The sequence below is a fragment of the Diabrotica virgifera genome, chromosome 5, assembly GCF_917563875.1.
Source record: "Diabrotica virgifera virgifera chromosome 5, PGI_DIABVI_V3a".
NCBI classification, from domain to species: Eukaryota; Metazoa; Arthropoda; class Insecta; order Coleoptera; family Chrysomelidae; genus Diabrotica; species Diabrotica virgifera.
The window spans coordinates 48,247,881-48,266,007 of NC_065447.1; positions in this window are offsets into that span (position 1 = coordinate 48,247,881).

Below are 18,127 nucleotides of genomic sequence, written 5' to 3' on the forward strand. Positions count from 1 at the left end.
GTTGACCCTTTCAAATTCTACGCCACTGGCGAAATTGCTATTTTAGTTCAAATTTTTGGATTCTCCAATACTTTCTATGAAAATAATGTACTCTTTATTCGTAACGATAAAGTTATCAGTTTTCGAGGTATTTGAAGTTAAAAATGAAACGACACGGTTATTTTGATCAGTGTATTGTGTCGCTTCATATTTAATTTCAAATATCTCGAAAACTAATCAGTTTTCTTTTTTGATTGTATAATCAAAAAATTACACATTATCAAAATAGCAATTTCGTCAGTGGCGTAGAATTTGGGAAGGGTCAACCAGTCACCATCCCCTGTCGTACGCCTCTGGTAGTAGCTAGAAACGTTTATTTATTTTAATTTAGTAGGGTATAAAGTACCTACACTGTCTGCCAAGTATTATAAGGATACGCCAAATAGCTTTAAAGTACTGGGTACAAATACTTGTTAATTTTTAATCATATGAATCGTATCATAAATTAATCAAAATAACTGTGCCGTTTCATATTTAACTTCAAATATCTCGAAAACTAATGACTTTATCGTTACCAATGAAGAGTATATTATTTATACCTCGTCCAATTTACTTACCGTTGCACGTCATCCGCGCCATAGCCTGTGACACGATACCAACACGAAATATTTAGGCGGTGGGTGTGTTCTTTTTTAGAATCAAAATAATTCTAAAGGGGAACACACCTACCGCCTAGATATTTCGTGTTGGTATCGTGTCACAGGCTATGGCGCGGATGACGTGCAACGGTAAGTAAATTGGACGAGGTATACGTAGAAAGTATTGTAGAATCTAAAAATGGCACTAAAATAGTAATTTCTCTAGTGGCGTAGAATTTGAGAAGGGCCAACCATTCACCATCCCCTGTCGTACGCCTCTGGTAGTAGCTATAAAGTCTTGTTTATCACAGTTTAGTAGGGTGTCTAGTAGTCGCACTTTCTGCTAAGTATGAAAAGGATACGTCGAATAGTTCTAAAATTCTGAGCAAAAATAATTTTTAAATTTTTAGATAAAACACCCTGTAACTCAGTAAGGAACAACATTTTATTTAAGTGTTTTAGGTTAAATCTTCGTATTTTGTGCTAAGGTTTCTCCAGTTACTATATGGACAATTATTAATGAAACACCCTGTATATATTGTTTATGTTATTATATTATTATTAGTTGTGAATGCAGCCCGATCGCCCGTCCTCTCATATTAGGCTATTGATTATGTACTATAGAAAGGAACTACAACGTTAACGGGGTTTTATTATTTCATATGGTCGATGAATCTCTATATATGAAAAAACCGCGGAGTGCTACCATTTAAAGGGGTGCGTTTTTGAGAAATGGGTGAATTAATCCCTGGGCACAGGTTACATTAGGGTGAGTTCTATGCACTTTTGGTACAAACACGTCTACATAAAAATTGTTCCTGGTTAAATTTCCTATCTAATTATAACTTTTTAAAGTCAAACTTTTTTTACTTTTTTACTATACTTTTTTACAAAAATATATTCAAAAGAAAACTCACAAAGAAACCCAAAAAAAGAAATTTTGTTTTTTGTCCCATAACTTTTGTCCACGGGGATATAGATATAGACATTGCTTCACAGAAAAAAATCTTACATATTTTCTCTTTAAATGATGTTTGGTAGGGGTCATTAGGATTTACAGTTTTCGAAATATGATTTTTGAAAATTCGCCACTCACAGCAATTTTGGGCAATTTTCCTTGTTATTTCGCAAATCTTGTTCTGTAACTTTTTTCTACCTAACTTTAGGCATATGCAATGGTACATGTCGTAAGAGGAATAGAAATCAATTACCTTTAAAATGTTCTATTGTATGATGTTGTACGACTCCTTTTCAAGAGGTTATCTTTTTCAAGATTTTATACTTTTAACTTGTTTTTATATTTTTTAAGATTATTTTTTAAATTTCCCATTATAATTTTTTTTTCTACATTTAGGTATATATTATACAGGGTGTCCCGAAAAGATTGGTCATAAATTATACCACAGATTCTAGGGTCAAAATTAGGTTGATTGAACCTCACTTACCTATATACAATTATTAATAGTGCACACAAAAAGTTACAGCCCTTTGAAGTTACAAAATGAAAATCGATTTTTTTTCGTATATCGAAAATTCTTAGAGATTTTTATTGAAAATAGACATGTGGCATTCTTATGGCAGTAACATCTTAAAAAAAAATTGAAGTGAAATTTGTGCACCCCATACAAATTTTATGGGGGTTTTGTTCCCTTAAACACCCCCAAACTTTTTTGTACGTTACAATTAAATTAGTATTGTGGCACCATTAGTTAAACACAGTGTTTTTAAAACTTTTAGTACTTTTTCGATAAGCCAGTGTTTATCGAGATATTTTGAATATTTTTCGAAGCCACCACATATTTGTATACGGTTAAGTACGATTATAGAGACCTGTTATAATCTAAAAATTTATTTATAATGTACATTTTTGGGTATATTTTGAAAAAGAAGCTACATCTCGATAAAAGGTGACTTATGAAAAAAATACTAAGAGCCAAAACTTTTAAAAACACTGTGTTTAATTAATGGTACCACAATAATAGATTAATTGGAACGTACACAACCATTTGGGGGGTTTAAAAGAACAAAACCCCCATAAAATTTTTACGTAAATATATTGAAAAAGAAGCCGCATCTCGATAAATACTGGCGTATCAAAAAAATACTATGAGGCAAAAAAGTTTTTAAAACGTTGTGTTTAACTAATGGTACCACAATAATGAATTAATTGGAACGTGCACAAAAGTTTGGGGGGGTTTAAGTGAACAACATCCCCATAAATTTTTTATGGGGTGGACACATTTTACTATAATTTTGTTTCAAGGTGTTCCTGCCATAAGAATGATACATGTCCATTTTCGATCAAAAATCTCTAATAGTTTTCGATATATTGAAAAAAATCGATTTTCATTTTGTAACTTCAAAGGGCTATAACTTTTTTTATGAGCGCATTGTACTAAAAAGTTAGATTCAATCGAACTATTTTTGACTACAGAATGTCTGGTATAATTTTTTATGACCAATCTTTTCGGGACACCCTGTATAACAAAAAAGAAAGCTTATTCTGTGTACTTTAAAATGATGTATTATAAAAAAAATTTTAGGATTATTTTTGAATAAGATATGCTTTTTCAAAACGTAATAAGTACTTGCAACGATTTTTGATTTTAGGATTACTTTTTAAATTTCTCATTATAACTTTTTATGTGATTGTGTGTTATGATTGAATCTTATTTTTTATAGGTAATACTTTGGATCCACTTGACTCGGCCGGGAAAACTTCAAAATATGGATTAATTCCAATAATTACTGTCAAAGCTCCTGTATCACAAGCTTTGCTTGAAAAAATAGCATGTAAATGTACCAAAGGATGTACAAAAAACTGCGGTTGTAGAAAGATAGGAATTAGTTGTTCAATATTCTGCAAAGGGTGCATGTGCAATGTGCATAGGTACGAATTGTGGAAACTCTAAAATAACTGAGGTGTCAGAGGAAGATATTGAAACTAATGCTAACGAAGAGATGGACTTTGATTTTGAAAATTGTTTAAATGTCACCGTTTAAATAATTTTAACTAAAGTGATGTTTTCTAAGACTAATGTTTATGTAATTTTTGTAAAAGAAATAATTTTAAATAATACAGGTAAAAATATCAAAGAATCACTCGGTTTCCATTATTTAAATATAGATGATACACGATTTTAAAGAACAAAAAGTAAGCCCTCTTTATTGAACAATATACACTGTGTCCGTAAAGTATGGAACAAATTCTTTTTTAGCTAAACAGAGCATTTTAAGAAAAAATACTGAAACACGTCGATTTTTGATTTTAATTTACCGTATTTTAAAATAATATTCTAAAATACAGGGTGAATTACTTTTGAGTAATGACGTCACCGTAATTTTTTTAAAATAGAACACCCCCATTTTGTCTCAATTTTCGGATTACTCTAGCTGAGCTGATTCCAAAAATGTATCACATGTTGATTCAAATTGGTACAGGGTGGACAAAAATACAATAGTTTTGTGTGTGTTCATAAAGTAACGCGTTAGTTAAATTAACAATATTATCAAAAATACCTATTGTATTTTTGATGTTTTAATTAATTTTTGATTTTAATTAATTTTTGATATTGTTTAATTTAATATTTTAATTTAATATCAGAAATTAATTAAAATTTAATATTATGAGCACACATAAAACTATTGTATTTTTGTCCACCCTGTACCAATTGAATCAACGTGTGATACATTTTTGGAATCAGCTCAGCTAGAGTAATCCGAAAATTGAGACAAAATGGGGGTGTTCCATTAAAAAAAAAATGACGGTGACGTCATTACTTGAAAGTAATTCACCCTGTATATTAGAATATTATTTTTAAATACGGTAAATTAAAATCAAAAATCGACGTGTTTCAGGATTATTTCTTAAAATGCTCTGTTTACCTAAAAACGAATTTGTTCCATACTTTACGGACACAGTGTATAGTATATTCATGTACAAGAAAAAAAAGTTTAATGAGAAATTTAAAAAATAATCCTAAAATCAAAAATCGTTGCAAGTACTTATTACATTTTGAAAAATAATATCTTATTCAAAAATAATCGTAGAATTTTTTGTAATACACCATTTTACAATGGTGTATTACATAGTTATTATTACATGTGAATTCATAGTTAACCAAACAGTAAACACGTATTATTTGTGGCTCACATTGAACATTCATTTACTTGAGTTATACAAGTCAGTTTTTAGTGAAATTTTCACAAAGTGTTCATTATTACAAGATACACAACCGTGAGTACCTATTTTTACTGGTTATCCTATGTGAATCCCGATATATGCAATAATTAATTATATTGCCGTTTATATCAGCACACAAGCAAAAAAACTGGTGTAATTTATCATTTGTCGAATATCGAATATCTACCTACAAAGTAAAATTGCCATTTAATTGATTTTTAATTTTGGTTTAAATTGTAAATTGGACGAAGAATTAATTATGCCTGTGTGTATAAACTGTAAACAATCTACCAATAACACACAATTTATAAAATGTTCGGGATGTATGAATTCTTTGCATACTTCTTGCATTGGCTTACAGGGCGATGATGCTAGTCGGATCACACGAATGCGTAGTAAAAATGTAAAAGTACTATGTAATACTTGTAGTAATGGAGAGGACAAGCTCGATCAATTGAAGCAATTTTTAACCAATCTTGTGGAAACGAAATTGCAAGAGTTGGAAAGAAAGATCGCTAATATTAACACTACTATACATTCCGAACATCAGGAAGATATAATTGAAGAAGCCATGGACCGTATTAATCGATCACATAATATCATTTTGTATAACGTCCCAGAAACTAATTCTGCTGTGGAGGACAATAATAAAGTAAACGAGATTCTAATTACAGTACAGGGTGATAATGTAAATCCGATTTCTTCAAGACATGTGCACAGAATTGGTAAACGTTCAAATAAGGCTCGTCCAATCAAAGTGACCTTTTCCACACCCGCACAGGCTAAGTCGTTTTTGCGTGCCAAGAATAAATTAGCCACATCTACTTTCTCCACCATTTCAATCTCTGATGATAAAACACCTCGGCAGAGAGAATACATGAATAAACTTTGAACAGAACTGAAATGGCGAACAGATCATGGAGAACAGAATTTGACGATTAAGTATGTAAGGGGCAGACCTACTCTAGTCAGTAAAACTGATGGCTCTTTAAACTAAACGTGTCCAGCAGTTCCAAATCAAGTAAATCCCAACACGTTGAACTTACATGTTACTACCAAAATGTACGTGGTCTAAATAGCAAAGTTGCATTATTTAATGCTAACATTATTGATTGTGAATTCGACATCATAGCATTAAGTGAAACGTGGTTGCACGGTGATGTTTCGAGCATGGAACTCTTTCCGAATAATTATGTAGTATATAGAAAGGACCGAAAATTCCATGTGGTGGATAAGGTGAAGGGTGGTGGTGTAGTGCTTGCGGTAAAAGACTTCATAAAATCCGAAATATTGGATATTACGGCTTTCGATGCTCAATTTCCATTAATTGATCTAATCATTGTCAAGTGCCAGATTGGGTACAAACATTTTTATACAGTTGTTGTTTATTTACCGGATAGGTTAAGTTTAGTTGACTTTGAATATTTTTTCGATTGCTTAGGGCAACTTGATTATTTATATAATAACTCCATATTACTAGGCGATTTTAATGTTCCAAAGTTCATTGATAATGATATGTCTGATTCCCAAACTTGTGTAGTTTTAAGTTTTACGGGCTCTACTGGACTTAGACAATTTAACAATGTTGTTAATCATTTGGGTAGAGTGCTAGATTTATTCTTATCGCATTTCAGTTGTGAAGTGAAGCATGATGACTCACCTTTGCTCTATGAAGACTCTCATCACCCAGCTCTTCAAATTACATTTACGGATATATTTGTGAAAGAGCCTATATTTAGGTATGGTTCTGAGCAAATAACTTACAACTTTAAAAAAGCAAATTTTCCTGCTTTATATCGAGAACTGTACGAAACGGATTGGAATTTTCTGGATACTACTAGTGACGTTAACGTAATTTTTATGATAAAATGTTTTCTTTGTTTAATACGTATATTCCAGTTTATAAAAATTTTAGTCATAAATATCCACCCTGGTTTGATGCTGACATCATTCAGAACATCAAATTAAAAGCAAAGTTTCGAAAAAAATTTAAAAGATTCAAAAATCATTGTGATTTGCTTGAGTTTCAACGGTTAAGACACCTTGTCAAATCAAAAATCAGTTTGGCATACAATGTGTATGTCGATAACATTCAAATATCTCTATCCATCAATCCCAAGAAGTTTTGGTCGTATGTTAATGCGAAAAATAATAGTTCAAGAGATCCTGGTGTAATGAAATATAATGGCATTACTACCTCCGAACCACAAAATATTGTGAATATTTTTGCAGAATTTTTCAATAGTGTTTTTCTGTCATCTGGTATTAATTTTAAAGCTAACTCTTCATCAGTTAACGCAGGTTACTTAAATTTTTATATTATTGTAGAATCTGAGATAATTTCTGCTAGTAAGAAATTGAAAGACAAAATGACGTGTGGACCTGACAATATACCATCTTTTCTGGTTAAGGAGTGCATAGGCGCCTTAACTGTGCCACTATTAAAAATTTTCAATTTATGTCTTCTGAATAAAGAATATCCAAGTCTCTGAAAGGAGTCAAAAGTGTGCCCAGTATTCAAAACTGGTGAAAGGGATCAGGTAGAAAACTATAGACCAATTTCCATAATTTGCAATCTGTCGAAGATTTTTGAAATAATTTTGTATAATCGTATTTATTCAAGAACTCGTAATCAGCTGTCTCAATACCAACATGGTTTTGTCTCCAGTCGGTCCACTGTAACAAACTTATTAGTGGTCACACAATATATTTCAGAGGCCCTAGATAATAGAAGTCAAGTTGACGTCGTCTATACCGATTTTTCGAAGGCGTTCGATAGAATTCACCACGGAGTATTGCTTTCTAAATTATACCACTTTGGTCTTTCTGAGGATGCTGTTACTTTTATGAGGTCTTACTTGTCAAATAGAACGCAGTTTGTTTCTTACAATGGTTACAAATCGGCAGAGTACCTTGCTCCTTCAGGGGTTCCACAAGGTTCTAATCTAGGTCCATTATTGTTCTTGTTATTTATTAACGATCTGTGTGAATCTATTTCTGCACCATGTTTATGTTATGCTGATGACTTAAAGATTTATTCATTGATAAGCGACCTTAACGATTGTCATTTTCTGCAGAGTGAACTGAATCTCGTACATGAATGGTGTAAGGAAAATCATCTGAATCTTAATGCCAATAAGTGCAAGGTGGTTAGTTATTCCAGGAAACAGTCTACTATATACCATCCTTATATTATTGATGGCAATGAACTGGAACGTTTGACTAGAATTAAAGGCCTTGGAGTTATATTTGATCACAAACTCACTTTTGTTGAACATGTTAATATAAAGGTTAGAGAAGCACTTAAATTTTATGGATTTATAATTAGAAATAGTCGAAATCTCACTAATACTAAGGCCATTAAATTACTGTTTTACACTTTTGTACGCTGTAAACTGGAATATGCCTCTATCATTTGGTCACCGTTTTATGATGTACACATCCAAATTATAGAACGGGTTCAGCGTAAATTTTTAAAATTTTTGTCTTATAAAATTAATGGTATATATCCTACGAGGGGTATCAGCAATAATGAGTTATGTAGCGGTTTGGACGTAGTTTCATTAGAATCTAGACGAATTAATGCCTCCCTGGTATTCCTGTACAAGCTTCTACATAGTCTCATTGACAGCCCTGATATCCTTCGACAAATAAATTTTAACGTTCCGTCTTATCCAGTAAGAAATTCGATTACGTTCAGAAATACACAAGCTAGAACTAACCTTATGTTAAATTCTCCTCTATTCGTCATGTGCAGCTATTATAATGCCTTAAGTATTTACTGCGATATATTTAACTGCAGTTTAAAGCAACTGATTTCTATGGCCAAGATCTACCTAGGTGATTAATAATTTATTTCTTTAGGTTCAAATTTAGTTTTGTAAAATTTTTGTTTTATTATCGATACCTATGAATTACTAATATTTTATTTAATTTTTTATTTGTGTAATATTTTGTCCTGTAAATGGATTCTGTTGGAAAATAAACGCTATTATTATTATTATTATTATTTTAAAGTAAACAAAGTAAAGCTTTTTTATTATATAATATGATATATACCTACCTAAATGTAGAAGAAAAAAAAGTTATAACGAGAAATTTCAAAAATAATCGAAAAAAATGTAAAAAAATCATATTTTTTTGTATTATGTATTATATTACATATAATATAATATTATATAATATATTATATAATAAGATGATTTTATTTTTATATTATATTATTATAACAAATCGTTAAAATTATAAAACCTTGAAAAACCATAATCTCTTTAAAAAAACGTCGTACAGCGTTATACAGTAGACCATTTTAAAGGTAATTGTTTTTATTCCTATTACGTTACATTGCATATACCTAAAGTTACGTAGAAAAAAGTTGCAGAACAATATTTGCGAAATAACAAGGAAAATTGTCCAAAATTGCTGGGAGTGGCGAAATTTGAAAAATCATATTTTGAAAACTATAAATCCTAATAACCTCTACTAAACAACATTTTAAAGAAGAAATATGTAGATTTTTTTCTGTAAAGCAATGTCTATACCTATATCCTCGTGGACAAACGTTATGGGACAAAAACAAAAAATTTTTTCTTTTGGGCTTCTTTGTGCTTTTTCTTTTGAATATATTTTTGTATAAACAAGTATCATTGACTTTAAAAAGTGACATTTAGATAGCAAATTTAACCAGGAACACATTTTCTGTACATATGTTTGTACCAAAAGTGCATAGAACTCACCCTAATGTAACCTGTGTCCAGGGACTAATTCACCCATTTCTCAAAAATGCACGCTTTAAATGGTAGCACTCCGCGGTTTTTTCATATATAGATGTTCATTGACCATATGCAATAATAAAACCCCGTTAACGTTGTAGTTCCTTTTAGCTACCTAAAATCTAACCGGATAAAATGGATAGGAGATGTGGTAAAAGTTCTAAGATAAGAAGAAGACATAATGACATGTTAAAGACAGTGTTGTTTGAGAGACCAGACGCTGGAAGATGAGTAAAACGTTCCAGAAACAGTTGGAAGGGTGATGACGAAGCCGAATTATCTAGCATTGGGGCAAAATAATAGGAAATGAAAGCGAAAGATCGTAGAAGATAGAGGGAGTGTATATGGCGAAAATTCACCTCGAACTGTAAAACGATTTAAGAAAAAAGAGTAAATAGAAGATGTATAAAAAGCCAAGTGGCTACAGCATAACCAGCTGATAACAGGTTGCTTCTAAAAAACCTTAAGTTTCAGTATATATACTTAACTTATGTTTATTAAACAAATAATTTATATTTTTAGCTAAACTGTGTGAGTAAAATAATACACATTTGCTATTCGTTCTGTAGATCTGAACAGTATATATGTTATAGTCAAAGCCCGAATTTCAGGCACTCCTAGGTTTGACTAGGCAATCCTCAGGTCTGACTGACGATCTTAGTCAAAGCCCGAAATAAAGTTACAGTTTCGGACTTTGACTAGTCAAACCTAGGAGAGAATAAGTTGGTCAGGTAAAGGTCGAAATTTAATTTTATGAAATCGGGGTTTGACTAGTCAAACCCCGATTAGCTATTAAAATGTCGTAATTTGTTAGATTAGGTTTATTAAAACGTCATTTTTTTATTTTAATAAAAAATTAGTGTTTATTCTCACATGTTGAGGCAGTATGGCATTTAGTGTTGCACAATACATTGACCTTTTACACTTACATAATTTTGAAGAGCATTTCTTATTGCAGTAGCATTTTGAAAAGTCTTGTCCTCCAAATTTAGAATATTTTGTACTAATTTCTCTTAGAGACAGCTTAACGTCTGGAACATCTTCGAAATTAAGAAAATGCTCTTTGCATTCTCTTACTTGATTTCTTGAAAAGAGTGTGTTTATTGTTCTGTATTTCGTACCAACTCTATATAAACCGTCAATTGTTTTACCTTTTATGATACCCAAAATATTTTGAGCATCTACTTTGGCTCTATTAAAGCTGGGGATAGGTATTGTTACAATTTTTTCGATCGAAATTGGAGGAAATTACACCAAACAAATGTGTGTTACATCATAACAAATAAGAAAATTATTTCATTAAATATTTAAAAATAATATTAAAATTTTTAAACAGAATAAAAGTATTTTAAGGAAATAGCTTCCACAGAATTGTATGAGTTTATTATACACTCCCAATATTTCCAATAATTCTTCTTTTTTTTTAATTAAACGTTATTTGAGCTTGTAATGTTGTGAGGCAGGAAATTTTGTGTTGTACGTTTCCCACTCTGAATCTACCAAAATCCGTCTGAGCTGAGCGAACGGAACTTGATTCTTATTTACACGTAACTTGGTAATTTCTTCAGATGTGGTTTGTTGTATTTGCCAAAAAGAGAGCTCTGACGCATATACGTGCATAATTTGTAATCATGTGGTACATGTTGTGTGCGCTTGCACACTTGATGCATACTATGAAGGGTTTGAAAGAAAAGTTACATGCATGCGTTGTGCACAGACAGAAAATATTAAAATAAATAAAGGAAAGGCGATTGAAGGTCTTCATGTGCAGGCTAATGCTATGAAACAATATAGTGAAAAAAAATTTCCTCCAATTTCGATCGGAAAAACTGTAATCCCTAGCTTTAATATAGCCAAAGGAGATGCTCGAAATATTTTGGGTATCATACAAAATAAAACAATTACGGTTTATATAGAGTTGGTATAAAATACGAAACAATAAACACACTTTTTTCTAGAAATCAAATAAGAGAATGCAAGGGGAATTTTCTTAATTTCGAAGATGTTGCAGATGTTAAGCTGGCTCTAAGAGAAATTAGAACAAAAGATTCTAAACTTGGAAAACAAGGCTTTATAAAATGCTACTGCAATAAGAAAAATGCTCTTTAAAATTGTGTAAGTGTAAAAAGTCGAACGTATTGTGCAACTCTAAATGCCATACCTACTGCCTCAACATGTGAGAATAAGTACTATTTTTTTTTAATTACGACAATATAAAAATAATAAATATTGAAATTAAAAAATAACGTTTTTTTAAACCTAATCCAACAAATAACGACATTTTAATAGCTGATCGGGGTTTGACTAGTCAAACCCCGATTTCATAAAATTAAATTTCGACCTTTGCCTGACCTACTTGGTCTCTCCTAGGTTTGACTAGTGAAAGACCGAAACTGTAATTTATTTCGGGCTTTGACTAAGACCGTCAGTCAGACCTGAGGATTGCCTAGTCAAACCTAGGAGTGTGTAATATATTTTAGCCCTAATTTGAGGGTGAATATTACAAACTATAAATTACTAAAATAAAACACATCTTTCTACAAAGAAGGCTCATTTAATACTCATTTGGCGAATGTAATACTTTTTACAATAATAAGAAATGTGTTACTCTGATAACAGTTGTTAGGTTTTACAGAGTGGTCTACTAAAACTATCTTTACAATATCCAACATCTCCCCCTTAAAAAAAATTATTTTTAACTAGTAAAACAAATATAAGTATTTACAAAATAATAAAAAAGAAATTACTCATACGTTAAACGATCTATGGATTTGACCACTATTTTAGGCCGTTCGGTACTTTCTTTACTTAAATTCTCTTTATTTACAATATTTACATCAGTATTTACCATAGGAGAAACTTCATTTGAACCACTCAGTAGTGAAGATTCCACTATATGAAAATTTTTAATTTGGTTCAAATGACGTTTCCAGTTAACATCATTTAGTTCAGGAATTTTAGCAATATATATTACTTTTCCGATTTTCCTTAAAACTACGGCTTTTATCCACTCAACCGTATTTTTTTATGATAGTCGCGCACAGTCACTTGTTCACCAGGCTGAAACACTAAAAATCTCTTACCGCTAGAATACATTTTTTGTTTATTTTGTATTGTAGTTACATGATTTCTTAAATTTTTTCGATCACCTGGTAATAAAATGTCAAATCTTGTCCTTAAGTTCCTATTTAACATTAATTTTGCAGGACTTACCTTAGTTGTGCAATGAGGAGTGGAGCGATAATCGAAGAGAAAATTATTTAATGCTAAATTAAGGTGTACATTATTTTTATCACCTAAAAAATTTTTTAAAGCATTTTTTACTGTTTTCACAGCATTTTCTGCAGCACCATTAGATGAAGGATGATATGGGGGAGTAGTAATATGAACAATATTATTATTTTTTTAAAAATTTTGAAACTCATCCGAACAAAAAGAACTACCATTATCGGTTACCATTTGACACGGCAACCCAAAACGTGCAAAACATGACCGTAGAACGTCTATAGTCATGGCAGAAGTTATTGAACTCATGGGAAATACTTCTATCCACTTACTGTGAGCATCTAATATTATTAAAAAGTTTTTATTCAAAAATGGACCCATAAAATCCAAGTGAAGTCTTTCCCAAGGTCGTTCCGGCCAAGGCCACGATTGAATTTCGGTTTTTTCAGGTACATTCTTAAATTTTAAACGGTTTTCACAAGTTTTACATATTTCTTCAATTTGTTTTCCTAATCCAGGCCACCAAATATAAGATCGCGCTAATCTTTTCATCTTAACTACGCCCATGTGTGATGAATTTAAACTTTGTAAAATTTTTTGTTGTAATCTAGACGGAATTATAATTCGATTATTCCGAATTAAACAATCTGACTCGATAGATAATTCATTCCTAATTTTATAAAATGACTTAAATTTAATATCTTTTGCAAATTTTTTGTTTATAGACCAACCCACTTCAATAAATTTGCGAACCGCAGATAAAACCTTATCATTTTTGGTTGCCTCCCTAACTTCTTCCAATTTAATAGGAAAATTACAATTTTCTGAAAAATACTCAACATAATTAAATTCAACATTTTCAACTGAATTATTTTCAATACGTTGCGGAAAACGTGACAACATATCCGCTGGATTATTTTCACTTTTTACTACTTGTACATCATATTGATAACTAGATAGAATTATGGCCCACCTTCGCAATCTATTAGCTGAATATTCCGGTATTTTTTTATTTGGATGAAAAATATATGCTATCTTTACAATATCCAACAGAGTGCCTGAAATTCGGGCTTTGACTATAACATATAGATCAAAGAAATCTCGAAACATTGGATTCGTGGTCTCAATATTGCATATAACTGTTTATGTTAAATTATTATCTTAATCTTTAATAAATATTGTAAAATATGAAAATATTGTGAAGTTTAAGGATATGTTTATGATTAACAAACGAAGTGTACATAACCTCACTTTTAAAAACGTCCAATTGAACTTACCGTGATTATGAGGACTGGATTCTTTTTGGAACTGGATATACTTCAGTAGAAACAAAATGAGCATCATTATAAATGACACGCCAAAGAAGAAGATGGTTTCGATCCAATCTTCCAACATATTTGAACGCACACGAAGAAGAATCGGCACTATGTTTACTAAATGGTATTATGCAAATTATATTTTTCATAGAGCTGTTAAAAAGATTAGATAAAAAGATTTGTCTAGATGTTTACTTTTAATTTAAGCATAGCAACGTATAGGGGTAAATATTTAGTTAAAACTTAATGAGTAAAAAATGGGTTGGAATATTTGCGATAAGGTATCTCCTAAAAGTTTTGGTACAAAATGTTTTTTATCGGATCTTTTTTAATAAAGAAATTTATTCAAACACTAACTAGTTATCATAAATTACAATAGTTAACCTTTCGGTGCTGGCATCCAGCTTTAAAAAACAGCACAACAGAGGAAGAAGTCGAGATCCACACGGGAAGGTTCAAAGACATACCACAAGAAACACAAGACTTGATAAGGGAAAAAATAGAGCGAAGCAAATAGCCAGAAGAACGAGAAACCGAGTAGACAAAACCTGGGCTAATACATTAAACAGAGAGGTCAAAACGGCCCTACAACTCCACCGTAGCAAAAAATGGTAAAACTTTGTACAAGAGATGGAAGAACTAGACTCAAACATGAAAAACGTTTGGAAGCTCCAGAAAATGATGAGAAGCGACAGAAAACCCATCCACCCATTACATGGAGCAAACGGCATGGTATACACCATAGAGGGAAAAGTAGAGGTGATGAGGTCCACACTCGAAAGAGAGTGCAACCTAAACTTCCACCAAAACGAAGACGACGATTTCTTGGAAGAAGTCGAAGAACAAGAAGAAAAGTCAGAAGACCCAGATGATATCATTCACCCAACATCACCGGAAGAAATCAACGAACACATCAGAAACAGTTCACCTAGAAAAGCGCCTGGCCTAGACGAAATAACAAACAGAGCCCTAAAGTATTTGCCCAGAAAAGCTATAGTGTACTTTACAAACATAGTAAACGCGATACTAAGATATAAAATATTCCCGAACAGATGGAAAGAGGCCCATGTCATTATGATTCCAAAACCTGGCAAGAACCATACATTCCCGCAGAACTACAGGCCAATCAGCTTACTCCCAGCGATCAGCAAGGTAGTAGAAAGAATCATTCTTAGCAGACTGCAAGCGGAAACAAACAGATTAGAGATAATCCCAGAAGCTCAATTCGGATTTAGAGCAGAGCACTCCAGCGAGCTACAAGTACTCAGACTAACTGAGTACATAGCAGCTGGATTCAACGACAAGCAGTACACCGGAGCAGCATTCCTGGACGTAAGCAAAGCTTTCGACAGAGTGTGGCATAAGGGGCTCTTATACAAAATGCGGGGTTAAGGGTACAGCGGAGCGATGACGAGGCTAATCTCCTCGTACTTAGGCGGCCGGAGTTTCAGGGTTCGGATAGGACAAGTCCTGTCCGAGCTCGGAAACCCGGAGGTTGGAGTACCACAGGGAGCGGTCCTGTCACCTCTGCTGTACACAATATACACCGCTGATGTACCTAGAACACCAGGTACCCTTATGAGCCTCTACGCCAACGACACAGCGATAGCGGCCAAACATAGAAACGTAGACATAGCAGTGACCAACCTGCAAACAGCGTTAGCAGACATCGAGGAATGGAGTATAAAATGGAAGATAGCCATCAACTCAGAAAAGACGCAAGCGGTTCTATACAAGAAAGGAAGACAACAGCCAGAAGAACAGCTGACGGTGCAGAACACCCCCATCGAGTGGAAAAATGAAGCTAAATACCTAGGAGTCATCATGGACAAAGGATTAACCTTCCAAAAACACGTAGAAGCCACAGTCCAGAAGGCCAACATAGCAAAAGCAACATTAAGAGGACTCACAGGCAGAAAAAGTAAATTAAGGCTAAAAACAAGGTTAAAACTAATAAACAGCATAATACTACCGGTATTAACATACGCATCTCTCGCATGGGGACAAGTATGTAACACCCAAAAAAAGAAGATACAAGCGGTCCATAACAGCAGCTTAAGAGAAGCAGCCAGAGTCCCAAGATACGTAGCAGAAAGATTCCTGCTTAGAGAACTTCAACAGGTGAGAGTCACCGAAATTATGACAGACAAGGCAAGGGTCAAATTCGCGGAACTGGAGCACCACCCAAGTCACATACTGCGAGAGATGCTAAGGTATGACATGTTTCACCGATGGAAGCACAGACGTCCTAAACAGCAAATAGTGGATTAAAGTGAATAAAAAAGACAAGTGAAAGTGATAGTAGTTAGTTCGTAGCTCGAAAATCCAAGTGCCGAAGAAAAGACGCATCCCAAGCGTAGGTCCAACACCACGACCAGGTAAGCTAACCAGTAGAAAATAGAGGAAAAGGCATAAGCCAAACAAAAAAACACAAAAAAAAAACAAAAAAAAGGCGTAAGCCAACAAAAAAATCACACAAAAACAAAAAAATCATAAAAATCTTGAGTTCCGAGCCATTGACCCGAGCTCAATTGGGCTTGGTACAATGGCTGGGGGCCCAAGCAAGCAATTTTTAGTTCCGCGGTTAAGTAAGTAAGAGGATAAAGGCATAGAGCGCATCACGCTGAGCCTAATAATTTTTGCATTCGATTAGGGTACCACATGGAATCTTATTACCCAGGATTCCATTGTGAAGAGCATTTGGCTTCGATAGTTGTGCCCTCATCGCGCATCAGCGTCCTATGGGGGGGGGGGAAGGGATGGCCTGGGACATTGGAGCGAGGTGGGGTGATCCCTGTTTGAACTCGGGTCAAAACACCTCGCCCCAATGAATTGTTACACCCGAATGTACTTTTTCGATAGGGTGGACATCTCCCACAGGTCGGGTTGAATCAAATTGCTTGCTTGCTTGCTCCAGTTTTAAAACATAATTGCTCGCGTGCGGACCAATGAACTATCAATGCGGATGGAATGGCCCCGTCCCATTCAAATAGTGAATCGAGATTGACGCCAACATACAAGAGAAAGGTCCTGAGAGAGACAGAAAAGGATCAGGTAAAATTTGACAGGCCTTGTAATTTGAGTTGCCTATATCAACTTAAATCGGGGAAATGGACCTCATATTTTTTTAACTTGGTATCAGGGCTGATAGGCAGTATTTAAAAATTGATTTAAGTTAATAAAGTTAAAAAAATATGAGGTCTATTTCCACGATTTAAGTTGATATAGGCAACTCAAATTACACGGACTGTCAAATTTAACCTGATCCTTTTCTGTCTCTCTCAGGACCTCTCTGTTGTATGCTGGCGGCATTAATTTTCTTCATGCTTATTCCATCCGTATTGACAGTTCGCTGGTGCGGACTGAGAGTCCGCACGTACAAAATGCATGTTTTTTTGTTCCGTAAGTATTTCCCCACAGTTTTTCCTTACATTTGAGTACTTCTACTAGATATAACAACACAGCCTTGATTTCTATTAAGTGCACTCGACAAAATTATTCTATTAACCATGGTATCAGAAAAAAAGATTTTTAAGTTTATAACCTCGTTTAAAATTCTTTAGTGACATTTTGCCAACCATTTTGCTTGCAGATGTTTTATTAAGTTCTTTGTCCTAACTCTACCATACCTGGGTATAGAATGCGTGGCCCATAATTTTGCGAGTAAATATAGGAGTGTGAATTTCAGGCATAATATTTTCTTCTCAATCAGAAATTTCCTGATTATTATCATCAAAAATGTCGACTTCAGCTTCACAAACTTCATTAAAATCTTCTTCTTCATCATCGAATTCAATTGATTTATGAATATCATCTTCAGCCAAGATTTACTACATAAGCTTTTCTAAATATTTCATTATTTTGAAATTTCCTAATTATTATCATCAGAAATGTCGACTTCAAGTTCACAAACTTCGAAAAGCCCCAGATACAAAGTTTACTAATTTTTAAACTATTAGAATAATTGAAATAAAAATATAATAAACAATATTTTAAATCTAAGACTTTTCGTTA